The 26,382-nt window shown below is 42.2% G+C and overlaps 19 non-coding genes across 19 annotated transcripts; all 19 read left to right on the plus strand.

Annotated features, from left to right (window-relative positions):
* The first annotated feature begins 401 nt into the window (after nt 1–401).
* Nucleotides 402–475, plus strand: trnai-aau (transfer RNA isoleucine (anticodon AAU)). The gene has a single exon. It is a non-coding gene; the product is annotated as a tRNA-Ile (tRNA).
* A 495-nt stretch (nt 476–970) lies between these two features.
* On the plus strand, nt 971–1,044 carry trnai-aau (transfer RNA isoleucine (anticodon AAU)). Its single transcript has one exon. It is a non-coding gene; the product is annotated as a tRNA-Ile (tRNA).
* Nucleotides 1,045–1,403: 359 nt separating this feature from the next.
* Nucleotides 1,404–1,476, plus strand: trnar-ucg (transfer RNA arginine (anticodon UCG)). The gene has a single exon. It is a non-coding gene; the product is annotated as a tRNA-Arg (tRNA).
* A 464-nt stretch (nt 1,477–1,940) lies between these two features.
* Nucleotides 1,941–2,014, plus strand: trnai-aau (transfer RNA isoleucine (anticodon AAU)). The gene has a single exon. It is a non-coding gene; the product is annotated as a tRNA-Ile (tRNA).
* Nucleotides 2,015–2,507: 493 nt separating this feature from the next.
* trnai-aau (transfer RNA isoleucine (anticodon AAU)) lies at nt 2,508–2,581 on the plus strand. Its single transcript has one exon. It is a non-coding gene; the product is annotated as a tRNA-Ile (tRNA).
* A 359-nt stretch (nt 2,582–2,940) lies between these two features.
* Nucleotides 2,941–3,013, plus strand: trnar-ucg (transfer RNA arginine (anticodon UCG)). Its single transcript has one exon. It is a non-coding gene; the product is annotated as a tRNA-Arg (tRNA).
* A 464-nt stretch (nt 3,014–3,477) lies between these two features.
* On the plus strand, nt 3,478–3,551 carry trnai-aau (transfer RNA isoleucine (anticodon AAU)). The gene has a single exon. It is a non-coding gene; the product is annotated as a tRNA-Ile (tRNA).
* A 493-nt stretch (nt 3,552–4,044) lies between these two features.
* Nucleotides 4,045–4,118, plus strand: trnai-aau (transfer RNA isoleucine (anticodon AAU)). Its single transcript has one exon. It is a non-coding gene; the product is annotated as a tRNA-Ile (tRNA).
* A 359-nt stretch (nt 4,119–4,477) lies between these two features.
* Nucleotides 4,478–4,550, plus strand: trnar-ucg (transfer RNA arginine (anticodon UCG)). The gene has a single exon. It is a non-coding gene; the product is annotated as a tRNA-Arg (tRNA).
* Nucleotides 4,551–5,014: 464 nt separating this feature from the next.
* On the plus strand, nt 5,015–5,088 carry trnai-aau (transfer RNA isoleucine (anticodon AAU)). The gene has a single exon. It is a non-coding gene; the product is annotated as a tRNA-Ile (tRNA).
* A 493-nt stretch (nt 5,089–5,581) lies between these two features.
* trnai-aau (transfer RNA isoleucine (anticodon AAU)) lies at nt 5,582–5,655 on the plus strand. The gene has a single exon. It is a non-coding gene; the product is annotated as a tRNA-Ile (tRNA).
* A 494-nt stretch (nt 5,656–6,149) lies between these two features.
* Nucleotides 6,150–6,223, plus strand: trnai-aau (transfer RNA isoleucine (anticodon AAU)). The gene has a single exon. It is a non-coding gene; the product is annotated as a tRNA-Ile (tRNA).
* A 359-nt stretch (nt 6,224–6,582) lies between these two features.
* Nucleotides 6,583–6,655, plus strand: trnar-ucg (transfer RNA arginine (anticodon UCG)). Its single transcript has one exon. It is a non-coding gene; the product is annotated as a tRNA-Arg (tRNA).
* A 464-nt stretch (nt 6,656–7,119) lies between these two features.
* Nucleotides 7,120–7,193, plus strand: trnai-aau (transfer RNA isoleucine (anticodon AAU)). The gene has a single exon. It is a non-coding gene; the product is annotated as a tRNA-Ile (tRNA).
* A 493-nt stretch (nt 7,194–7,686) lies between these two features.
* trnai-aau (transfer RNA isoleucine (anticodon AAU)) lies at nt 7,687–7,760 on the plus strand. Its single transcript has one exon. It is a non-coding gene; the product is annotated as a tRNA-Ile (tRNA).
* A 494-nt stretch (nt 7,761–8,254) lies between these two features.
* trnai-aau (transfer RNA isoleucine (anticodon AAU)) lies at nt 8,255–8,328 on the plus strand. The gene has a single exon. It is a non-coding gene; the product is annotated as a tRNA-Ile (tRNA).
* A 360-nt stretch (nt 8,329–8,688) lies between these two features.
* trnar-ucg (transfer RNA arginine (anticodon UCG)) lies at nt 8,689–8,761 on the plus strand. The gene has a single exon. It is a non-coding gene; the product is annotated as a tRNA-Arg (tRNA).
* A 464-nt stretch (nt 8,762–9,225) lies between these two features.
* On the plus strand, nt 9,226–9,299 carry trnai-aau (transfer RNA isoleucine (anticodon AAU)). The gene has a single exon. It is a non-coding gene; the product is annotated as a tRNA-Ile (tRNA).
* Nucleotides 9,300–9,792: 493 nt separating this feature from the next.
* Nucleotides 9,793–9,866, plus strand: trnai-aau (transfer RNA isoleucine (anticodon AAU)). The gene has a single exon. It is a non-coding gene; the product is annotated as a tRNA-Ile (tRNA).
* Nucleotides 9,867–26,382: the final 16,516 nt, after the last annotated feature.

Here is a 26,382-nt window from a genome sequence, read left to right on the forward strand (position 1 = left end):
CCTTTATGTCATCCAAAATTGCTACACTTTTGTCAATTTCATGTCCTTCAACAGAGACTCTACGAGTTCTCAAACGAGGCTCGAATGGCCAGGTTGCGGACTGAAGCCATGAACTTGGCCTTATCAGTGCCAGGCCCCAGTGGTCTTGGCTTAGAAGCAACCATAGAAAGTCAATAACATGCCATGACCTCAAGCGACATGGGTGAAAAAATCACGACTTGGAAGCAGGCTGTTGGTGGAACTACACCTGCATAGGTGGCTTCTGATCAGTAGGAGCTTCCAAGAGTTGGCTTTCATTGGTACTGCTTGAAGTAATTTCTTGTAAACACACATTTCTCTTGTGTTGTTAACAGTTCTTCCACCCTCTTTTTTGGTATATTAGTCAACAGAATGGTTTTGTAGGCCGGTTAGCTCAGCTGGTCAGAGCGTGGTGCTAATAACGCCAAGGTCATGGGTTCAATCCCCATACTGGCCATTCCAACAGCCATCCAACGTACTGTCTCATGATAGACTGTGGATTTTTTTGGGTGGGATCCAAGAAAAAACCTCTGCCAACTTCCAGGTGAGTGATGTACGCAACTACAAATGACAGCAAACCACAAAATTCACTGACACATGACACGCTAATGAATACATTACATGCTTAGCTACAATCTCCAAATCACTTTTCCAGCTACTTTCTGGATAAATCACTCATTTCCAAAGTCTGACACAGCATACTGCATCAAAAACTGCTGCTTTATATCCTCACCTAACGACCCTAACTTTAGAAGACGCACACCATGTATTGTTTTGTGGCAAATTTCTTCTTAAAGCATTTTTTGTAAGTCAACAGAAGACTTCTTTTTTTCCCACTATGTTGAAGTAATTTCGTGTAAACACACATTTCTCTTGTGTTCTTAACAGTTCTTCCACCCTCTCTTTTTTGGCATATTAGTCAACAAAAGGATGGGTTCACACACATTTTTTGGGCCGGTTAGCTCAGCTGGTCAGAGCGTGGTGCTAATAACGCCAAGGTCATGGGTTCAATCCCCATACTGGCCATTCAACAGCCATCCAACGTGCTGTCTCATGATAGACTGTGGATTTTATTGGGTGGGATCCAACAAAAAACCTCTGCCAACTTCCAGGTGACAGATCGGGCCACGTAAGCTTTATGACCTTCATTGGCAGATAATACTCTGGCTTAGTGGGTGGATCCACTGTGCATGTGGCAGGTAGGACTACATTTTTAAGAGCGTGATACATGGGAGAAATGCTGTGGCATGCACTTATTTCAAGCAACAATCAATTATTTCAAGCAACAATCAAGCAATATCCACCAGCCACGTGAGCAACCCAACACCAGCAGTTGATTCAACCAGACTCCAACGAACGTTCGTGAAAAGAGGGAGCTTCTGCCAGACCACGTGGCCTAACGGACAAGGCGTCTGACTTCGAATCAGAAGATTGAGGGTTCAAGTCCCTTCGTGGTTTGTTGTGAGTCCTTGAGGAGCAGGCATGCGTTCCCAGTTGGATTGCAGCAGGCCAACCGCGGATCCTTTATGTCATCCAAAATTGCTACACTTTTGTCAATTTCATGTCCTTCAACAGAGACTCTACGAGTTCTCAAACGAGGCTCGAATGGCCAGGTTGCGGACTGAAGCCATGAACTTGGCCTTATCAGTGCCAGGCCCCAGTGGTCTTGGCTTAGAAGCAACCATAGAAAGTCAATAACATGCCATGACCTCAAGCGACATGGGTGAAAAAATCACGACTTGGAAGCAGGCTGTTGGTGGAACTACACCTGCATAGGTGGCTTCTGATCAGTAGGAGCTTCCAAGAGTTGGCTTTCATTGGTACTGCTTGAAGTAATTTCTTGTAAACACACATTTCTCTTGTGTTGTTAACAGTTCTTCCACCCTCTTTTTTGGTATATCAGTCAACAGAATGGTTTTGTAGGCCGGTTAGCTCAGCTGGTCAGAGCGTGGTGCTAATAACGCCAAGGTCATGGGTTCAATCCCCATACTGGCCATTCCAACAGCCATCCAACGTACTGTCTCATGATAGACTGTGGCTTTTTTTGGGTGGGATCCAAGAAAAAACCTCTGCCAACTTCCAGGTGAGTGATGTACGCAACTACAAATGACAGCAAACCACAAAATTCACTGACACATGACACGCTAATGAATACATTACATGCTTAGCTACAATCTCCAAATCACTTTTCCAGCTACTTTCTGGATAAATCACTCATTTCCAAAGTCTGACACAGCATACTGCATCAAAAACTGCTGCTTTATATCCTCACCTAACGACCCTAACTTTAGAAGACGCACACCATGTATTGTTTTGTGGCAAATTTCTTCTTAAAGCATTTTTTGTAAGTCAACAGAGGACTTTTTTTTCCCACTATGTTGAAGTAATTTCTTGTAAACACACATTTCTCTTGTGTTCTTAACAGTTCTTCCACCCTCTCTTTTTTGGTATATTAGTCAACAAAAGGATGGGTTCACACACATTTTTTGGGCCGGTTAGCTCAGCTGGTCAGAGCGTGGTGCTAATAACGCCAAGGTCATGGGTTCAATCCCCATACTGGCCATTCAACAGCCATCCAACGTGCTGTCTCATGATAGACTGTGGATTTTATTGGGTGGGATCCAACAAAAAACCTCTGCCAACTTCCAGGTGACAGATCGGGCCACGTAAGCTTTATGACCTTCATTGGCAGATAATACTCTGGCTTAGTGGGTGGATCCACTGTGCATGTGGCAGGTAGGACTACATTTTTAAGAGCGTGATACATGGGAGAAATGCTGTGGCATGCACTTATTTCAAGCAACAATCAATTATTTCAAGCAACAATCAAGCAATATCCACCAGCCACGTGAGCAACCCAACACCAGCAGTTGATTCAACCAGACTCCAACGAACATTCGTGAAAAGAGGGAGCTTCTACCAGACCACGTGGCCTAACGGACAAGGCGTCTGACTTCGGATCAGAAGATTGAGGGTTCAAGTCCCTTCGTGGTTTGTTGTGAGTCCTTGAGGAGCAGGCATGCGTTCCCAGTTAGATTGCAGCAGGCCAACCTCGGATCCTTTATGTCATCCAAAATTGCTACACTTTTGTCAATTTCATGTCCTTCAACAGAGACTCTACGAGTTCTCAAACGAGGCTCGAATGGCCAGGTTGCAGACTGAAGCCATGAACTTGGCCTTATCAGTGCCAGGCCCCAGTGGTCTTGGCTTAGAAGCAACCATAGAAAGTCAATAACATGCCATGACCTCAAGCGACATGGGTGAAAAAATCACGACTTGGAAGCAGGCTGTTGGTGGAACTACACCTGCATAGGTGGCTTCTGATCAGTAGGAGCTTCCAAGAGTTGGCTTTCATTGGTACTGCTTGAAGTAATTTCTTGTAAACACACATTTCTCTTGTGTTGTTAACAGTTCTTCCACCCTCTTTTTTGGTATATCAGTCAACAGAATGATTTTGTAGGCCGGTTAGCTCAGCTGGTCAGAGCGTGGTGCTAATAACGCCAAGGTCATGGGTTCAATCCCCATACTGGCCATTCCAACAGCCATCCAACGTACTGTCTCATGATAGACTGTGGATTTTTTTGGGTGGGATCCAAGAAAAAACCTCTGCCAACTTCCAGGTGAGTGATGTACGCAACTACAAATGACAGCAAACCACAAAATTCACTGACACATGACACGCTAATGAATACATTACATGCTTAGCTACAATCTCCAAATCACTTTTCCAGCTACTTTCTGGATAAATCACTCATTTCCAAAGTCTGACACAGCATACTGCATCAAAAACTGCTGCTTTATATCCTCACCTAACGACCCTAACTTTAGAAGACGCACACCATGTATTGTTTTGTGGCAAATTTCTTCTTAAAGCATTTTTTGTAAGTCAACAGAGGACTTTTTTTTCCCACTATGTTGAAGTAATTTCTTGTAAACACACATTTCTCTTGTGTTCTTAACAGTTCTTCCACCCTCTCTTTTTTGGTATATTAGTCAACAAAAGGATGGGTTCACACACATTTTTTGGGCCGGTTAGCTCAGCTGGTCAGAGCGTGGTGCTAATAACGCCAAGGTCATGGGTTCAATCCCCATACTGGCCATTCAACAGCCATCCAACGTGCTGTCTCATGATAGACTGTGGATTTTATTGGGTGGAATCCAACAAAAAACCTCTGCCAACTTCCAGGTGACAGATCGGGCCACGTAAGCTTTATGACCTTCATTGGCAGATAATACTCTGGCTTAGTGGGTGGATCCACTGTGCATGTGGCAGGTAGGACTACATTTTTAAGAGCGTGATACATGGGAGAAATGCTGTGGCATGCACTTATTTCAAGCAACAATCAATTATTTCAAGCAACAATCAAGCAATATCCACCAGCCACGTGAGCAACCCAACACCAGCAGTTGATTCAACCAGACTCCAACGAACGTTCGTGAAAAGAGGGAGCTTCTGCCAGACCACGTGGCCTAACGGACAAGGCGTCTGACTTCGGATCAGAAGATTGAGGGTTCAAGTCCCTTCGTGGTTTGTTGTGAGTCCTTGAGAAGCAGGCATGCGTTCCCAGTTGGATTGCAGCAGGCCAACCTCGGATCCTTTATGTCATCCAAAATTGCTACACTTTTGTCAATTTCATGTCCTTCAACAGAGACTCTACGAGTTCTCAAACGAGGCTCGAATGGCCAGGTTGCGGACTGAAGCCATGAACTTGGCCTTATCAGTGCCAGGCCCCAGTGGTCTTGGCTTAGAAGCAACCATAGAAAGTCAATAACATGCCATGACCTCAAGCGACATGGGTGAAAAAATCACGACTTGGAAGCAGGCTGTTGGTGGAACTACACCTGCATAGGTGGCTTCTGATCAGTAGGAGCTTCCAAGAGTTGGCTTTCATTGGTACTGCTTGAAGTAATTTCTTGTAAACACACATTTCTCTTGTGTTGTTAACAGTTCTTCCACCCTCTTTTTTGGTATATTAGTCAACAGAATGATTTTATAGGCCGGTTAGCTCAGCTGGTCAGAGCGTGGTGCTAATAACGCCAAGGTCATGGGTTCAATCCCCATACTGGCCATTCCAACAGCCATCCAACGTACTGTCTCATGATAGACTGTGGCTTTTTTTGGGTGGGATCCAAGAAAAAACCTCTGCCAACTTCCAGGTGAGTGATGTACGCAACTACAAATGACAGCAAACCACAAAATTCACTGACACATGACACGCTAATGAATACATTACATGCTTAGCTACAATCTCCAAATCACTTTTCCAGCTACTTTCTGGATAAATCACTCATTTCCAAAGTCTGACACAGCATACTGCATCAAAAACTGCTGCTTTATATCCTCACCTAACGACCCTAACTTTAGAAGACGCACACCATGTATTGTTTTGTGGCAAATTTCTTCTTAAAGCATTTTTTGTAAGTCAACAGAGGACTTTTTTTTCCCACTATGTTGAAGTAATTTCTTGTAAACACACATTTCTCTTGTGTTCTTAACAGTTCTTCCACCCTCTCTTTTTTGGTATATTAGTCAACAAAAGGATGGGTTCACACACATTTTGTAGGCCGGTTAGCTCAGCTGGTCAGAGCGTTGTGCTAATAACGCCAAGGTCATGGGTTCAATCCCCATACTGGCCATTCAACAGCCATCCAATGTGCTGTCTCATGATAGACTGTGGATTTTATTGGGTGGGATCCAACAAAAAACCTCTGCCAACTTCCAGGTGAGTGATGTACGCAACTACAAATGACAGCAAACCACAAAATTCACTGACACATGACACGCTAATGAATACATTACATGCTTAGCTACAATCTCCAAATCACTTTTCCAGCTACTTTCTGGATAAATCACTCATTTCCAAAGTCTGACACAGCATACTGCATCAAAAACTGCTGCTTTATATCCTCACCTAACGACCCTAACTTTAGAAGACGCACACCATGTATTGTTTTGTGGCAAATTTCTTCTTAAACCATTTTTTGTAAGTCAACAGAAGACTTCTTTTTTTCCCACTATGTTGAAGTAATTTCGTGTAAACACACATTTCTCTTGTGTTCTTAACAGTTCTTCCACCCTCTCTTTTTTGGCATATTAGTCAACAAAAGGATGGGTTCACACACATTTAGTAGGCCGGTTAGCTCAGCTGGTCAGAGCGTTGTACTAATAACGCCAAGGTCATGGGTTCAATCCCCATACTGGCCATTCAACAGCCATCCAATGTGCTGTCTCATGATAGACTGTGGATTTTATTGGGTGGAATCCAACAAAAAACCTCTGCCAACTTCCAGGTGACAGATCGGGCCACGTAAGCTTTATGACCTTCATTGGCAGATAATACTCTGGCTTAGTGGGTGGATCCACTGTGCATGTGGCAGGTAGGACTACATTTTTAAGAGCGTGATACATGGGAGAAATGCTGTGGCATGCACTTATTTCAAGCAACAATCAATTATTTCAAGCAACAATCAAGCAATATCCACCAGCCACGTGAGCAACCCAACACCAGCAGTTGATTCAACCAGACTCCAACGAACGTTCGTGAAAAGAGGGAGCTTCTGCCAGACCACGTGGCCTAACGGACAAGGCGTCTGACTTCGGATCAGAAGATTGAGGGTTCAAGTCCCTTCGTGGTTTGTTGTGAGTCCTTGAGGAGCAGGCATGCGTTCCCAGTTGGATTGCAGCAGGCCAACCTCGGATCCTTTATGTCATCCAAAATTGCTACACTTTTGTCAATTTCATGTCCTTCAACAGAGACTCTACGAGTTCTCAAACGAGGCTCGAATGGCCAGGTTGCGGACTGAAGCCATGAACTTGGCCTTATCAGTGCCAGGCCCCAGTGGTCTTGGCTTAGAAGCAACCATAGAAAGTCAATAACATGCCATGACCTCAAGCGACATGGGTGAAAAAATCACGACTTGGAAGCAGGCTGTTGGTGGAACTACACCTGCATAGGTGGCTTCTGATCAGTAGGAGCTTCCAAGAGTTGGCTTTCATTGGTACTGCTTGAAGTAATTTCTTGTAAACACACATTTCTCTTGTGTTGTTAACAGTTCTTCCACCCTCTTTTTTGGTATATTAGTCAACAGAATGATTTTATAGGCCGGTTAGCTCAGCTGGTCAGAGCGTGGTGCTAATAACGCCAAGGTCATGGGTTCAATCCCCATACTGGCCATTCCAACAGCCATCCAACGTACTGTCTCATGATAGACTGTGGATTTTTTTGGGTGGGATCCAAGAAAAAACCTCTGCCAACTTCCAGGTGAGTGATGTACGCAACTACAAATGACAGCAAACCACAAAATTCACTGACACATGACACGCTAATGAATACATTACATGCTTAGCTACAATCTCCAAATCACTTTTCCAGCTACTTTCTGGATAAATCACTCATTTCCAAAGTCTGACACAGCATACTGCATCAAAAACTGCTGCTTTATATCCTCACCTAACGACCCTAACTTTAGAAGACGCACACCATGTATTGTTTTGTGGCAAATTTCTTCTTAAAGCATTTTTTGTAAGTCAACAGAGGACTTTTTTTTCCCACTATGTTGAAGTAATTTCTTGTAAACACACATTTCTCTTGTGTTCTTAACAGTTCTTCCACCCTCTCTTTTTTGGTATATTAGTCAACAAAAGGATGGGTTCACACACATTTTGTAGGCCGGTTAGCTCAGCTGGTCAGAGCGTTGTGCTAATAACGCCAAGGTCATGGGTTCAATCCCCATACTGGCCATTCAACAGCCATCCAATGTGCTGTCTCATGATAGACTGTGGATTTTATTGGGTGGGATCCAACAAAAAACCTCTGCCAACTTCCAGGTGAGTGATGTACGCAACTACAAATGACAGCAAACCACAAAATTCACTGACACATGACACGCTAATGAATACATTACATGCTTAGCTACAATCTCCAAATCACTTTTCCAGCTACTTTCTGGATAAATCACTCATTTCCAAAGTCTGACACAGCATACTGCATCAAAAACTGCTGCTTTATATCCTCACCTAACGACCCTAACTTTAGAAGACGCACACCATGTATTGTTTTGTGGCAAATTTCTTCTTAAACCATTTTTTGTAAGTCAACAGAAGACTTCTTTTTTTCCCACTATGTTGAAGTAATTTCGTGTAAACACACATTTCTCTTGTGTTCTTAACAGTTCTTCCACCCTCTCTTTTTTGGCATATTAGTCAACAAAAGGATGGGTTCACACACATTTAGTAGGCCGGTTAGCTCAGCTGGTCAGAGCGTTGTACTAATAACGCCAAGGTCATGGGTTCAATCCCCATACTGGCCATTCCAGCAGCCATCCAATGTGCTGTCTCATGATAGACTGTGGATTTTATTGGGTGGGATCCAACAAAAAACCTCTGCCAACTTCCAGGTGACAGATCGGGCCACGTAAGCTTTATGACCTTCATTGGCAGATAATACTCTGGCTTAGTGGGTGGATCCACTGTGCATGTGGCAGGTAGGACTACATTTTTAAGAGCGTGATACATGGGAGAAATGCTGTGGCATGCACTTATTTCAAGCAACAATCAATTATTTCAAGCAACAATCAAGCAATATCCACCAGCCACGTGAGCAACCCAACACCAGCAGTTGATTCAACCAGACTCCAACGAACGTTCGTGAAAAGAGGGAGCTTCTGCCAGACCACGTGGCCTAACGGACAAGGCGTCTGACTTCGGATCAGAAGATTGAGGGTTCAAGTCCCTTCGTGGTTTGTTGTGAGACATTGAGGAGCAGGCATGCGTTCCCAGTTAGATTGCAGCAGGCCAACCTCGAATCCTTTATGTCATCCAAAATTGCTACACTTTTGTCAATTTCATGTCCTTCAACAGAGACTCTACGAGTTCTCAAACGAGGCTCGAATGGCCAGGTTGCGGACTGAAGCCATGAACTTGGCCTTATCAGTGCCAGGCCCCAGTGGTCTTGGCTTAGAAGCAACCATAGAAAGTCAATAACATGCCATGACCTCAAGCGACATGGGTGAAAAAATCACGACTTGGAAGCAGGCTGTTGGTGGAACTACACCTGCATAGGTGGCTTCTGATCAGTAGGAGCTTCCAAGAGTTGGCTTTCATTGGTACTGCTTGAAGTAATTTCTTGTAAACACACATTTCTCTTGTGTTGTTAACAGTTCTTCCACCCTCTTTTTTGGTATATCAGTCAACAGAATGCTTTTGTAGGCCGGTTAGCTCAGCTGGTCAGAGCGTGGTGCTAATAACGCCAAGGTCATGGGTTCAATCCCCATACTGGCCATTCCAACAGCCATCCAACGTGCTGTCTCATGATAGACTGTGGATTTTTTTGGGTGGGATCCAAGAAAAAACCTCTGCCAACTTCCAGGTGAGTGATGTACGCAACTACAAATGACAGCAAACCACAAAATTCACTGACACATGACACGCTAATGAATACATTACATGCTTAGCTACAATCTCCAAATCACTTTTCCAGCTACTTTCTGGATAAATCACTCATTTCCAAAGTCTGACACAGCATACTGCATCAAAAACTGCTGCTTTATATCCTCACCTAACGACCCTAACTTTAGAAGACGCACACCATGTATTGTTTTGTGGCAAATTTCTTCTTAAAGCATTTTTTGTAAGTCAACAGAGGACTTTTTTTTCCCACTATGTTGAAGTAATTTCTTGTAAACACACATTTCTCTTGTGTTCTTAACAGTTCTTCCACCCTCTCTTTTTTGGTATATTAGTCAACAAAAGGATGGGTTCACACACATTTTGTAGGCTGGTTAGCTCAGCTGGTCAGAGCGTTGTGCTAATAACGCCAAGGTCATGGGTTCAATCCCCATACTGGCCATTCCAGCAGCCATCCAATGTGCTGTCTCATGATAGACTATCGATTTTATTGGGTGGGATCCAACAAAAAACCTCTGCCAACTTCCAGGTGACAGATCGGGCCACGTAAGCTTTATGACCTTCATTGGCAGATAATACTCTGGCTTAGTGGGTGGATCCACTGTGCATGTGGCAGGTAGGACTACATTTTTAAGAGCGTGATACATGGGAGAAATGCTGTGGCATGCACTTATTTCAAGCAGCAATCAATTATTTCAAGCAACAACTAGAAAAATTTGCATTTCCTGCGAAAATGCTGAAGATATCTGCTGAAAAAAGCTGAAAAAGTTGAAAAAAAAAAATGTTGCCCTGAGCAGGATTCGAACCTGGCCTTTCTGGCAATCAAGGCAGGTTCTCATTTCACTGCGCCAATCTCTTTCTCACAAAGAAGAGGTTGAGAGACTGACAATTGTGCTGAAATGAGCAGAAGAGGCTGAGAATTGTGCTGATAAGAGTTGAATCAGCAGAATTTCTGCTGAAAAGAGTTTAATCAGCAGAATTTCTGCTGAAAAGAGTTGAATGAGCAGAATTCTGCTGAAAAGAGGTTTTTGCTTAAAACAGCTGAAAAAGCTGGTATTTGTGCTGAAAAGTGGTGAAAATACTGAAAATTGTGCTGAAAAGGGGTGAAAAAGCATAAAATTGTGTTGAAAAGAGTTAAAAAAGTTTAAGTGTTAACTGAAAGAAATGTTGCCATAAGCGGGATTTGAACCCCGGCCTCCCAGTCTGAGAACGGACGCTCATCTCACTGAGCTAAAACACAGGTCAAGCCGGCAAGGAAAATCAGTGAGGCCACTGATAATATGCAAAAAAGGGCAAAAAATATTGAAAAGAAAAATCTATATCTCAAAAAGTATAGAAGTTATGAGCACCAAAAGTCATAGCAGGAAAGAGCAGAAAGAGCAGAATTTTTAGAGATTTGAACTGAGAAAATAGCACAAAAACTGAGGGAGTAGTAGAGGTCCAAAAAACAGGAAAAAATGATAAACTGTAGATTTTTTTGGGTGGGATCCAACAAAAAACCTCTGCCAACTTTCAGGTGACAGATCGGGCCACGTAAGCTTTATGACCTGCATTGGCAGATGATACTCTGGCTTAGTGGCTGGATCCACTGTGCATGTGGCAGGTAGGAAGACATTTTTAAGAGCGTGATACATGCTGTGGCATGCACTTATTTCAAGCAACAATCAATTATTTCAAGCAACAATCAAGCAATATCCACCAGCCACGTGAGCAACCCAACACCAGCAGTTGATTCAAACAGACTCCAACGAATGTTCGTGAAAAGAGGGAACTTCTGCCAGACCACGTGGCCTAACGGACAAGGCGTCTGACTTCGGATCAGAAGATTGAGGGTTCAAGTCCCTTTGTGGGTTGTAGTGAGTCATATACACACATATATATAATAGGGGTGTAACGATACACAAAATTGAAGGTTCGGTTCAATATTTTGGTGTCACGGTTCGATATTTTTTCCGATACAAAAATCATTATTTTGAATTTAGTTTATTGAGTTGACCTCTTTTATTGGTCTGCTTTGGATTTCTTCATTATTTTTCATATTTTGGGGTAATAAGCACCCACTTTTTAAAAGAAATTAAACATCTGTGTCCTCTGTGTTTTTTCCTTGGTTCCTGACCCAATCTGTGACATGTCTGTTTCTATAGAAGAGGTATGTGTTCAATTTCTAAGGCCTGAAGTGCAGCTGGGCTTACAAGTCTAACCTATCTTGCAAACATCTTTCTGTTCTATCAGTGTATAAAACATTACAAGTAGGTTTTACAATGAACAACATGATCAACATAAAACTCTTTTGTAAAGTTAAACTAACCAATATCTTGGTCTGTACCACACTGAACCATGATCACAATGACTGTACTTGTGGGATTATCTAGGATGTCTTGGGGGATCTAGTTGAAGATGGCCACATCGTTTGAAAGTCTTGCAAGCAGAAGGTCTTAAAAGTATTGATTGCAACTTAAATATAAAGTAAACAGGAATATAATCTGCACATGCCTGCTGCAGTATGACATCAGCTTGAGGTATAAATTGAACATTAACGCTATCATTCCACAGTGTGGCACTGCAACACAAAACAGCACAGTTGTTCTTTATGTGTGAGTGTTTGAATGTGTGTGTGAATGGGTGGATGACTGGATATGTAAAGCGCTTTGGGGTCCTTAGGGACTAGTAAAGCGCTATATAAATACAGGCCATTTACCATTTACAGTGACTTTGTGGTTGTAGCAACCAGTAATTTACAAATAATCTAGTCATTCTGGCTTCAGAATATCTAAAAGAATAAATGGTTTGACATAAAGCTCAGGTGGAGCAGGTGTGTGAGTGTAGAGCAGAAGGAGTGGAGGAGTCTCAGTGTGCCTGGAACTACTGTGTACGATAGAGCAGCAGCAGAGCAGTCCAGATGTGTCAGTCACAGAACTGATAGTGAACTGCTCTGATAGTGGGGTCTTTTCTCAGAGCAGTTCATTCAGTGTTACAGACAGACAGACAGACTTTTATTTTTTTTCAGCATACAGCAAGTGTACAAAGAATTGCATTTTAATATTTAATATTTTTATATTATTGTATATTTATATAATATAATATATAAATATATTAAAATGAGTGCTGTCAATAGTTTAAAAACATTAACTAATTAATCTTGCAATTTTCTGTAATTAATCGCGATTAATCGCAATTGCCTGGTTGGAATTACATTTTTTCAACTTTATATTTAAGCTTGTAACTGACATTTATGCAGTATAATGAAGTAAATGCAGAATGAACACAAAGGATGTATGCTTAAATTCAAAGGGAATTTGAATACTTTTCTTCGATCTTTTAGCACAGTTTCTCTCTTGTGAAATACAACTTTTTAAAAAACCTATATACTAATATATAATATAAATTAGTGTTCTCGCAATCCTGGTCTTTGTCTCCTTAATGATACCTCTGAAATCTCCTTAAAACAAATGCAATGCAAAATGTTGTTCGCTGGATTTACATCCGCAAAGAAGACTATTACAAAGCAATGGTTCTGTCCTGACATTTGTATGGAATCATTCTGGAGACGATGTCTTATCCGTGTTATTGGTTTTGAACATACCACAGCAAAATTAAATAAAGCTCGACCCACAACTGTTGACGCTTGGAAAATCTTCTCATCCAGAGTTATCTCCTGGAAGAGGCAATAATTGGTTTTAACTTTGTGTTTTTGTGTCTTTTCTTTGCTGTCCCTATGCCTTGTTTGCTAATGTTTGCTTTGCTACTGCAGTTTACAGTTGTGCTGTATATGTCTGTACCCCCCACCCCCCCAACCCCGTTTTAAATCAATAAAATGTTGATCACAAAAAAAAATTAGTGTTCTCAAACAATTAAAATGTTTAATCAGATTCATCACATGGTTACAGTGGCTTAATTTTGATTAATCACGATTAAATGTCATTCATTTTTATTCTTTATTAATTGCATTTCATTTTGCATGAGCGAACAGACTCGAAAAAAGGGAAAATATCCGCACTTAACATGTTTATTGAACATCTTGAACATTCATGTTAACAAAAAACTCTGTAAACATTTATCTACTCTCTCTGTCAATCTTGGGGAGGCACTTCAAGTCGTTGAAACAAGGAACCAAAGCTATGTAAAGTGCGTGTTCTCAATGATGTTAACAGGTCTGCAGTTTGTTGCAATCCACTTGGCAGTTGTATCAGTCATTATGTCCGAGGTAGACTTACTGAGTCCCCGATGCTCCGTGAGTGGTTTGTCGCAAGCTGGGTGACGCATTAGCCAAAGTGTTAGCAGTGTTGGGTAAGTTACTTTAAAAAAGTAATTAATCACTAATTACTAATTACTTAATCAATATTGTATTTAAAATACTTATCTAATTACTGTGTCTGAAAAGTAACTTAATTACTCAATAAGTAATTTAACTAAATGCTTCTTAAAATCCCTATAAACCTTGAGTGGACAAACAATAGAAATTAAACTCTTTAAATAATAAATACATTTTTTAAAGATGGAGACTCTACAGTACACAGCGGTAGCATCTCTTCCACAATGTAGCCTGCAACTATTTTTTAAGCTCACCTTCAGACGCTTTCTGTGCTGCTGAAGTAAAATCACGTTTTGCCTGCTTAGCAGGAGTTGCCGCGGTGTTATCCATGGATGATGAACAAGGATCACGCAGAAGTGTTCGTCTATGCGCTCGTGTCAGGCGCTTCGGTAGATTACTCATGCTATTAACAGCGTCCGATAGTTTTTACATATTACTGTAATGTTCTTGTCTGCTTGTTTCAGAAAAGTGAAAATACGGGAATATTTCCATTTCATAAAACAGCCACTCGCTTCAGCCGAGTCCGACAACTTCCGCTTTACAATACGACTATGCAGCAACCTGGCGCAAAATGACGTGCACCTGCACTACAACGATGTTAAAGCGAAAGAGTTTACTTCTACGTTTAGAAGATAAATTATTGAAATTAAATAATGATATTCAGCGAGTTTAATTATTTTACAATGTAACGCAAGTACATTGCGGCTAACATCAACCAAGGAACTGATCTAGAAACAAAACTCGGAAATGATGGAAAATAACAAAGGATGAAACTATATTAAACTAGAACATCAGTAAACCCACAAAGCTCAAAGGTTTGATGGGGTCGTCGATGCAGGAACCATGCAGGTCAGCTGAGAGAAGAGTCTGTGGTGGAGGTGAGGAGAAGAGAAGTTCCAACAATAGTCATCTGTACTTCTTTTCGTTCCTCTATCAGGCACAGGCAAGCTAGCTCTGCTTTCCACTCCACCTCGCAGTTACATGGCTCAGTCAGAGTGTCTCTACACACAGTGCTGCTGCTTCAACTTCTCTGAATCATTAGGACACAATTTATCCTCTTGCTCCACACACGCACCCTGCTGTTCACTCTGACTGTTTCACAGGGAAGGGCTAACTTTTAGAGAGACAAAGAAAGAACTGAGGTGATAACTTAGTGTTCACAGAAAGTCCTTTCTGGCAGTCAGTATTAAGCACATGTAGTATAAAGAGCAGTGAGGACTTGTTCAGAGCAGCTGTGTGGGACAGCCAGCTTTAGCATGTTAACATGTTGGAGTGAACAAATTGAGCTCGAAGCTCATATACCTGCAGAAACTTTTAGCTTTCACTCAAATGCAAAGAGGAAATAAACTACTGAGCATCCAGAAATCCCCATTGCTGTACGAACACTTAAGTAAACATACAGGGAGTGCAGAATTATTAGGCAAATGAGTATTTTGTCCACATCATCCTCTTCATGCATGTTGTCTTACTCCAAGTTGTATAGGCTCGAAAGCCTACTTCCAATTAAGCATATTAGGTGATATGCATCTCTGTAATGAGAAGGGGTGTTGTCTAATGACATCAACACCCTATATCAGGTGTGTATAATTATTAGGCAACTTCCTTTCTTTTGGCAAAATGGGTCAAAAGAAGGACTTGACAGGCTCAGAAAAGTAAAAAAAAAAAGGTGTGCAATACTCAGAGACATGGCCAAGGTAAGAAAGGCTGAAAGACGACCACCACTGAACAAGACAAACAAGCTGAAACGTCAAGACTGGGCCAAGAAATATCTCAAGACTGGTTTTTCTAAGGTTTTATGGACTGATGAAATGAGAGTGAGTCTTGATGGGCCAGATGGATGGGCCCGTGGCTGGATTGGTAAAGGGCAGAGAGCTCCAGTCCGACTCAGACGCCAGCAAGGTGGAGGTGGAGTACTGGTTTGGGCTGGTATCATCAAAGATGAGCTTGTGGGGCATTTTCGGGTTGAGGATGGAGTCAAGCTCAACTCCCAGTCCTACTGCCAGTTTCTGGAAGACACCTTCTTCAAGCAGTGGTACAGGAAGAAGTCTGCATCCTTCAAGAAAAACATGATTTCCATGCAGGACAATGCTCCATCACACGCGTCCAAGTACTCCACAGCGTGGCTGGCAAGAAAGGGTATAAAAGAAGAAAAACTCATGACATGGCCACCTTGTTCACCTGATCTGAACCCCATTGAGAACCTGTGGTCCATCATCAAATGTGAGATTTACAAGGAGGGAAAACAGTACACCTCTCTGAACAGTGTCTGGGAGGCTGTGGTTGCTGCTGCACGCAATGTTGATGGTGAACAGATCAAAACACTGACAGAATCCATGGATGGCAGGCTTTTGAGTGTCCTTGCAAAGAAAGGTGGCTATATTGGTCACTGATTTGTTTTTGTTTTGTTTTTGAATGTCAGAAATGTATATTTGTGAATGTGGAGATGTTATATTGGTTTCACTGGTAAAAATAAATTATTGAAATGGGTATATATTTGTTTTTTGTTCAGTTGCCTAATAATTATGCACAGTAATAGTCACCTGCACACACAGATATCCCCCTAAAATAGCTAAAACTAAAAACAAACTAAAAACTACTTCCAAAAACATTCAGCTTTGATATTCATGAGTTTTTTGGGTTCATTGAGAACATGATTGTTGTTCAATAATAACATTATTCCTCAAAAATACAACTTGCCTAATAATTCTGCACTCCCTGTACTAGAAATATGATGATTGTTCTCTGCAATAAGAGCAAGTTGTTTGTAGGTTTTAGTCACCCTGATCTCAGAGTTTTAACAAAGATGACATTTATTAGTGTGATTTCAAATTTGATGCTCCTGCAGTTTGATCTATGAGAACCACTGTCTCTGTACGTCTTGTAAGGCTGTCAGCTGGAATTCAGCTTTATCTCCTGTAGGCATGAACACTAGTGATGTGACATTCTTTATCGAGGCTTCAAAGCTTGTGTCGAGTAATGGAGGGGGCATTTCCGCGATGCGCGTAACGAAGCTTGCTTCATTTATGGGAGGAGCTGAAAATGATGACGTCCGAAGCCTCGCCGCCCGGCTGTACGACGTGACTGGTTCAGGAAATGGTTCGAACTTTGCCGCGAGCTATGGCAGCGATATAAACCCCTCAGACTTCATTCAAAATGTGGGTGTTTGATGGAGAGAGTTGCGGTTAGTGAGAGTTTGGAGACAGTTTGGAGGTTTAGGAGAGTGAGGAGAGAAAGTCAGGAGAGAATGGAGCCAGGTAAGAAGAGGAGGATGTCCTCCCCTGTGTGGTAACATTTTGATCTTATTCCTCCCAACAAGATATGTAAATTTCTACAGAAGATGTATTTTCATAATAGTGGTGGTGCAATACAATTTATGTTAAGCTGTCTTTACTTTTGCACAAGGTGAAGTGTTTGCTATGTGCCAGTGAGCTGGGATATAACAACAACACCTCATCCATGCTTAGGCACTACAGAGCTTTGCATGAGAATAAGGGGAACACCGATTGTGGAGCAAGACCAGGTGAGCCATCAAATGCCATGATAATATAGCATGCAGTAATGTTACTAAAATGATATAACAATATTATACAACTGTAATAAGTTACGTGTGTGATATTTATATTTGTGCTTTGTCTTTATTGTCTTTCCTCAGGAGAACAATCTCAAATAGATGAAGACCTGGTTAGCATGGTGATTGAGGACTCCCAGCCATTTAGCATTGTGGAGGACAAAGGATTTGTTAAATCATTAAATCCTAGCTATGTTCTCCTCACTAAAAAGGCCATAAAAGCAGTGAAAATGCGTTTTTACAGAATAAAATGTGAACAGGGTGTCCATACCTCAACGTTACAAAAGCACAACCACTGTCCACACCCCAACCACACCTCACCTCACAGTAAATGATCATTTCCATTTTAAGCATTTCCAACTAATGATTTTCCATACTGCCAGTATAAATATACACAGTATACTGCCATCACTACAATATACATGTTTTGCACACTCCTTTTGTTGTTGACATTTACAGGCTGTGTGCAAAATGCCACACTCTTCAAATTCATGCCAACTAATATTTTTACGTCCAGTAGATGTCCTACTAGAGCAAATGAAGCTTCAAGACGCATTGCGCAGGGGTGAACCAATTGAATGAAAAGCTTCAGTGCTTCATGAAGCTTCATCTGCCCATCACTAATGAACACAGTGATGACAGTCATCTTCACGCCAACTCAAACACATGATCACAATAAGCTTCTAGCTGATGTGATTGGTTGGTTAATTGTCATCATTCTCCATTCACAACTATACTGAGGAAAAGAGCCATTGAGCCGTCTCTGTAGGTTTACAGGAAACAGTGGGTTTTTGCTTTTATACCACCTATCTTTTGCACAATACTGCTGAAAGTCGCAAGAGTGACTCCAACTCTTTACTTGACTCAGAATCTTTAGTCCACAGTGTTGACTCTTCATAAGAGACAGCTGCTCCACATTTGAATCCTGCAGGTTGTTGTTACCCAATTACTCCAGTTATTTCAGATGGGATGCTTGGGACTGAGAGCTGAAGTCAGAGTAGGACAGCTGATAATCCACAGCTGTCCAACCTTTATTAAACTTGATGAGATCAGATGTCTTAATATTTCATATTGTAACTTACAATGTATATTACTCTGTGTGTGTGGCAAAAACTGGATACCGCTTTTATTTTGTTTTTGATTTGATTTGATTTTTTATTTTGTTTTTTGTTGCGAAAGAGGCTCATTTTAAAAATCTACTGTATATACACTGCATATTTATTTATCACACCACAGAGAAAAAAGAGGAGTTGATCGGCTTTTCTGTCGCGAGTTCGTGACCCTTTCTCAATATGCGTACTTGTGCGTACTTGCGTTCTCGTGTACTTGTGATACTTCATCAGTCAAAGTACTGTTCCAATTCTAAGTACGCATCAAGTCGAGAACGCGAAAAAGTTCCGGATGTGTTCTCGCTCCACCCGTTTTATCGAGCATGCATCAGTGGTGACTTGTGTGGACTTGGTACAGCTAAATATCCCAGAATGCATTTCGTCCAAAACTCAAACGCGGCAATGGCAGACGAGCGGGGCTAAAAACTTTTAAATATTACTCTTTCTGGGTCACAAAATAAACTTTTAAGTTATTTTCAAGCGAGAATGTAGCTGTGTAAACTTCAAATATCTGCTCGATTTATTAAGATATCATATATTTCCAAAGGCGCTCCAACGTTTTCGGAGACGTCTGTGACCCGCCAGCTACATAGCAGACAGCGAGGTCGAGGATCATTAGAGCCAGCGAGAACAGCGGACCCCCGGCACATCGTTTTCAACGGTCTCGAAATTACTTGCGTACTTAGAATTGAGAAAAGGCCCGCCTCTCTTGTTTGCTTATTGCCCACTTCGCGCCAAAAGAGAGGAGATTTTGGCAGAAAATTAAAGCGAATGGTAGTTTAGAATTGAACAAATTCCTTTAAGCTTCAGTATTACAAAATACACTTATCAATTGTCTTATAACTAACAACATTTGTCTAAGCTCTTGGTGGCGCTGTCACTTGGTGTTCGCTCGCTCTGTGGTAGAGTATCACTTCCTGTTCCTGCTCAAACACAGTGGTGTTTCTGAGTAGCTTTTTTGCTTAGCAATTTAATTAACAACTTTTAAATACATTCTTCTTTCATAGTATAATCTTCACGTGCTTCATCCGAAGCACACTTTCTGTGTACTCACTACCTAATTTATAGCCAAAGTATTCACTCACTGTCTCTGTACTGTCTCGCTAGCTTAGCTTAGCTCGTAGCCGACTCATTAGCACCATGGCTACTTCACCTCTCCCTCCTGCACTTTCTTCAAATCAAATCAAATCACTTTTTATTGTCACATCACATGTGCAGGCACACTGGCACAGCACATGCGAGTGAAATTCTTGTGTGCGAGCCCCACAAGCAACAGAGATGTGCAAACACAACAACATAAACGAGCAAAATACAAGAATGGCCAACCTTAAACTAATAAATATATGTACAATATATAATAGTGTATGCATTTCTGGATGTGTATACTAAATATTTTCCTACGTGTGTGTGTGTGTGTGTGTGTGTGTGTGTGTATACACATTTTTACAAATTAAATAGTAAAAAAAATAATAATAAAAAAAAATAAAAAAAAAAAAAATAATAATAATAATAATAATAATAATAATAATAATAATAATAAAATATATAAAATATACAGAGTTGAATATGTGCAAAACAAGTGGCATTTATATACAGTGTGGAGTGCATAATGTTGAAGTTCCAGTAGTGAAGCTGAGGTGTCTATGACGTGTTCAGCAGTCTGATGGCCTGATGGAAAAAGCTGTCTCTCAGTCTGCTGGTACGGGACCGGATGCTGCAGAACCTCCTTCCTGATGGAAGTAGTCTGAACAGTTTATGGCTGGGGTGACTGGAGTCCTTGATGATCCTCCCCGCTTTCCTCAGGCACCGCTTCCTGTAGATGTCTTGGAGGGAGGGAAGCTCACCTCCAATTATCCGTTCAGAGCATCGCACTACTCGCTGGAGAGCTTTGCAGTTGTAGGCGGTGCTGTTGCCATACCAGGTGGTGATGCATCCAGTGAGGATGCTCTCAATGGCACAGTGATAGAAGGTCCTGAGGATGCGGGGGCTCATGCCGAATCTTTTCAGTCTCCTGAGAAAGAAGAGGCGCTGCTGCGCCTTCTTCACTGTTTTGTTTGTGTGTACTGACCACGTAAGATCCTCAGCCAGATGTAAACCAAGGAACCGGAAGCTGCTCACTCTCTCCACAGCAGCGCCGTTGATGGTGATGGGGGTGTGTACTTCTCTGCACCTCCGGAAGTCCACTATCAACTCCTTTGTCTTTGCGACGTTGAGGGTGAGATGGTTGTCTTGACACCAGTGGGTCAGGGCGCTGACCTCCTCCCTGTAAGCTGTCTCATCACCGTTGGTGATAAGACCCACCACTGTAGTGTCGTCCGCAAACTTCACAATGATGTTGGAGTTGTTAGTGGCTGTGCAGTCGTAGGTGTAGAGTGAGTACAGGAGAGGGCTCAGTACACACCCCTGTGGAGCACCAGTGTTCAGTGTGATGGGGGATGAGGTGATGCTGCCCAGTCTGACCACCTGGCGTCTGTCAGACAGGAAGCTAAGGATCCAGCTGCAGAGGGAGCTGCTCAGTCCTAGATCCTGCAGTTTCCTGTCCAGCTTCGAGGGAACGATGGTATTGAATGCTGAGCTGTAATCTACAAACAGCATCCTCACATACGTGTCTCTCTTCTCCAGGTGTGACAGGGCAGTGTGTAGTGTCAGGGCTATGGCATCATCAGTGGACCTGTTGTGGCGGTATGCGAACTGTAGAGGGTCCAGTGAGTCGGGTAGTGCAGAGCAGATGAAGTCCCTGACCAGCTTCTCGAAGCATTTGCTTACGATGGGGGTCAGGGCTACAGGTCGCCAGTCGTTCAATGAGGAGATGGTGGAGGATTTGGGTACAGGGACGACGGTGGCCATTTTGAAGCAGGCTGGGACTACAGACAGAGAGAGGGAAAGGTTGAAGATGTGCGTGAACACTCCAGCCAGCTGAGCCGCGCATGACCTGAGGACGCGGCCGGGAATCCCGTCCGGACCAGTAGCTTTGCGTGCGTTCACCTTCCTGAAGCACTTCCGCACATCCTCCTCAGACACAGTGTGCGCACTGACGTCATCCGCGGTGCGCACACTGTTTCTTGCTCATTGTGTCAGATGTTTAGTTACTCCTCGGCCTCCTTTAGCAGTAATGATATCTGTAACAAATGTAGCATATTTGCAGCGCTGGAGGCCAGGATTACTGAATTGGAGACTCGGCTTCGCACCCTTCATTCACCCGTAGCTAGCCAGGCCCCTGTAGCTGGTGCAGCCGAAGATAGCGTAGGCCCCGCTAGCTGTTCCCCGGCAGATCCCAAGCAGCTGGGGAAAGAGGGCGGCTGGGTCACGGTGAGGAGGAAGCATAGTCCTAAACAGAAGCCCCAGGTACACCACCAACCCGTTCATGTGTCTAACCGTTTTTCCCCACTCGGCGACACACCCGCCGGGGGTCAAACTCTGGTAATTGGCGATTCTGTTCTCAGACATGTGAAGCTAGAGACACCGGCAACCATAGTCAATTGTCTTCCAGGGGCCAGAGCAGGCAACATTGAAGTAAATTTAAAACTGCTGGCTAAGGGTAAACGTAAATTCAGTAAGATCATAATTCACGTCGGCAGTAATGACACCCGGTTACGCCAATCGGAGGTCACTAAAGTCAATATTGAATCGGTGTGCAACTTTGCCAAAACAATGTCGGACTCTGTAGTTTTCTCTGGTCCCCTCCCCAATCAGACCAGGAGTGACATGTTTAGCCGCATGTTCTCCTTAAATTGCTGGCTGTCTGAGTGATGTCCCAGAAACGATGTGGGCTTCATAGATAATTGGCAAACCTTCTGGAGGAAACCTGGTCTTGTTAGGAGAGACGGCATCCATCCCACTTTGGATGGAGCAGCTCTCATTTCTAGAAACATGGACAAATTTATTAAACCCCCCAAAATATGACTATCCAGAGTTGGGACCAGGAAGCAAAGTTGCAGTCTTACACGCCTCTCTGCAGCTTCTCTCCTCCTGCTACCCCCCCAAAAACCCATCTCCATAGAGACTGTGTCAGCTTCCAAAAAGACAAAAAACAAACTAAAAACCAGCAACAAACAACTTAAACATAAACAATTACAAAGAAAGAACAATACAGTATCCACATCTGAACCAAAGAGTAAAACAGTGAAATGTGGATTATTAAATATTAGGTCTCTCTCCTCCAAGTCTCTGTTAGTACATGACTTAATAATTGATCAACAAATTGATTTACTCTGCCTTACAGAAACCTGGTTGCAGCAGGATGATTATGTTAGTTTAAATGAATCAACACCCCCGAGTCATTCTAACTACCAGAAATCTCGAAGTACAGGCCGAGGGGGCGGTGTGGCAGCAATTTTTCACACCAGCCTATTAATTAATGAAAGACCAAGACAGACTTTTAATTCATTTGAAAGCCTGATGCTTAGCCTCGTCCACCCCAGCTGTAAAACTCAGAAACCAGTCTTACTTGTTATCATCTATCGTCCACCTGGGCCTTACACAGAGTTTCTGTCTGATTTCTCAGACTTTATATCTAATTTAGTTCTGAGTTCAGATAAAATAATTATTGTGGGTGATTTTAACATCCATGTAGATGCTAAAAATGACAGCCTCAACATGGCATTTAATCTGTTATTAGACTCAATTGGTTTCTCTCAAAATGTAAAAGAACCCACCCACCACTTTAATCACACTCTAGATCTTGTTTTAACATATGGCATAGAAACTGAACATTTAACAGTGTTTCCTGAAAACCCTCTCCTGTCTGATCATTTCCTGATAACATTTACTTTTACAATAATTGATTACACAGCGGTGAAGAGTAGACTTTCTCAAAGTAGATGTCTTTCTGAAAGTGCTGTAACTAAGTTTAAGAATATAATCCACCCACTGTTCTCATCTCCAATGTCCTGTACCAACACAGAGCAGAGCAGCTATCTGAACGCTACACCAACAGAGGTCGATTATCTTGTTAATAATTTCACCTCCTCACTACGTACGACTCTGGATACTGTAGCTCCTGTGAAAACTAAGGTCTCTAATCAGAAGTACCTGACTCCGTGGTATAATTCTCAAACACGTACCCTAAAGCAGATGACTCGTAATCTGGAGAGGAAATGGCGTGTCACAAATCTAGAGGATCATCATTTAGCCTGGAGAAATAGTTTGCTGCTTTATAAGAAAGCTCTCCGCAAAGCCAGAACATCTTACTATTCATCACTGATTGAAGAAAATAAGAACAACCCCAGGTTTCTCTTCAGCACTGTAGCCAGGCTGACAAAAAGTCAGAGCTCTTTTGAGCCAACCATCCCTTTAATGTTAACTAGTAATGACTTCATGAACTTCTTCACAAATAAAATTTTTATCATTAGAGAAAAAATTACCAATAATCATCCCACAGATGTAATATTATCTACAGCTACTCTTAGTACCATTGATATTAAGTTAGACTCTTTTTCTCCAATTGATCTTTCTGAGTTAACTTCAATAATTACTTCCTCCAAACCATCAACCTGTCTTTTAGACCCCATTCCTACAAAACTGCTCAAAGAAGTCCTGCCATTAATTAATTCTTCGATCTTAAATATGATCAACCTATCTCTAATGATCGGCTATGTACCACAGGCCTTCAAGCTGGCTGTAGTTAAACCTTTACTCAAAAAGCCATCTCTAGACCCAGCAGTCTTAGCTAATTATAGGCCAATCTCCAACCTTCCTTTCATATCAAAAATCCTTGAAAGAGTAGTTGTCAAACAGCTAACAGATCATCTGCAGAGGAATGGTTTATTTGAAGAGTTTCAGTCAGGTTTCAGAGCTCAGCACAGCACAGAAACAGCTTTAGTGAAGGTTACAAATGATCTTCTTATGGCCTCTGACAGTGGACTTATCTCTGTGCTAGTCCTGCTAGACCTTAGCGCAGCGTTGGATACTGTTGACCATAATATCCTATTAGAGCGATTAGAACATGCTGTAGGTATTACAGGTACTGTGCTGCAGTGGTTTGTATCATATCTATCTAATAGACTCCAATTTGTTCATGTAAATGGAGAGTCCTCTTCACACACTGAGGTTAATTATGGAGTTCCACAGGGTTCAGTGCTAGGACCAATTCTGTTTACATTATACATGCTTCCCTTAGGCAGTATCATTAGAAGACATAGCATACATTTACACTGCTATGCAGATGACACCCAGCTCTATCTGTCCATGAAGCCAGATGACACACACCAATTAGTTAAACTGCAGGAATGTCTTAAAGACATAAAGACCTGGATGGCCGCTAACTTTCTGCTTCTTAATTCAGATAAAACTGAGGTTATTGTACTCGGCCCTGAAAATCTTAGAAATATGGTATCTAACCAGATTCTTACTCTGGATGGCATTACCTTGGCCTCCAGTAACGCGGTGAGGAACCTTGGAGTCATTTTTGACCAGGACATGTCCTTCAACGCACATATTAAACAAATATGTAAGACTGCTTTCTTCCATTTGCGGAACATCTCTAAAATTAGAAATATCCTGTCTCAGAGTAACGCTGAAAAACTAGTTCATGCTTTTATTACTTCCAGGCTGGACTGCTGTAATTCATTATTATCAGGATGTCCAAAAAACTCACTGAAAAGCCTTCAACTAATCCAAAATGCTGCAGCAAGAGTCCTGACAGGGACTAGAAAGAGAGAGCAGATTTCTCCTGTTTTGGCTTCCCTTCACTGGCTTCCTGTTAAATCCAGAATTGAATTCAAAACCCTGCTCCTCACATACAAGGTCTTAAATAATCAGGCCCCATCTTATCTTAATGACCTTGTAGTACCATATCACCCTATTAGAGCGCTTTGCTCTCGCTCTGCAGGCCTACTTGTTGTTCCTAGAGTATTTAAAAGTAGAATGGGAGGCAGAGCCTTCAGTTTTCAGGCCCCTCTTCTGTGGAACCAGCTTCCAGTTTGGATTCGGGAGACAGACACTATCTCTACTTTCAAGATTAGGCTTAAAACTTTCCTTTTTGCTAAAGCATATAGTTAGGGCTGGACCAGGTGACCCTGAATCCTCCCTTAGTTATGCTGCAATAGATGTAGGCTGCCGGGGGATTCCCATGATGCATTGAGTTTTTCCTTTCCAGTCACCTTTCTCACTCACTATGTATTAATAGACCTCTCTGCATTGAATCATATCTGTTATTAACCTCTGTCTCTCTTCCACAGCATGTCTTTATCCTGTCTTCCTTCTCTCACCCCAACCGGTCGCAACAGATGGCCGCCCCTCCCTGAGCCTGGTTCTGCCGGAGGTTTCTTCCTGTTAAAAGGGAGTTTTTCCTTCCCACTGTCGCCAAAGTGCTTGCTCATAGGGGGTCATATGATTGTTGGGTTTTTCTCTGTATCTATGAAGCGCCTTGAGGCGACTTTTGTTGTGATTTGGCGCTATATAAATAAAATTGAATTGAATTGAATTAAGTCATCTCCAACACCCTGGAGAACAACTGGGAGAGTTTAGAGGCTCTCCAAGATTACATTGATCGGTGCTTCCAGAATCTTGTGATGAAGAAGGCCCAGAATGCAGCTTCCCCGGCCAAATCTGACACGCCGTCATCGAAAAGACTTCGCCCAGCAGATTCCCCCGGCACAACATCGCCAGCCGGCAAAGATATTGTTGACATACTGGAGTCAATCAACCAATGATTGTCCAGTTTTGATGCAAGGCTGTCCTTGGTGGAGATTCTTCACCGAGAATTTAAATCCTTGCGAGAATCCCTGGAGTTCAGCCAGCAGCAGGTGGAAACACTCGCTGCTGAAAATGCCACGCTAAGGGAGTCTGTGAAATGTCTCACAGACAATGTTACCCAGCTAAATAGAGAAAATAAAAAAATAAAAGAAACAGTTATTTATCTACAAGCTCGTGGCATGCGTGATAATCTTGTATTTTCTGGTATTCCAGAAGATGCGGAGACTACAGTGAAAAGCTTCATCAAAACCCACCTGAAGCTGCCAGAGGACAC

This window comes from Rhamphochromis longiceps, linkage group LG23 (genome assembly GCF_057381845.1).
Source record: "Rhamphochromis longiceps isolate RC_006_pf linkage group LG23, R_longiceps_female_GT1.1, whole genome shotgun sequence".
In the NCBI taxonomy this organism is placed as follows: domain Eukaryota; kingdom Metazoa; phylum Chordata; class Actinopteri; order Cichliformes; family Cichlidae; genus Rhamphochromis; species Rhamphochromis longiceps.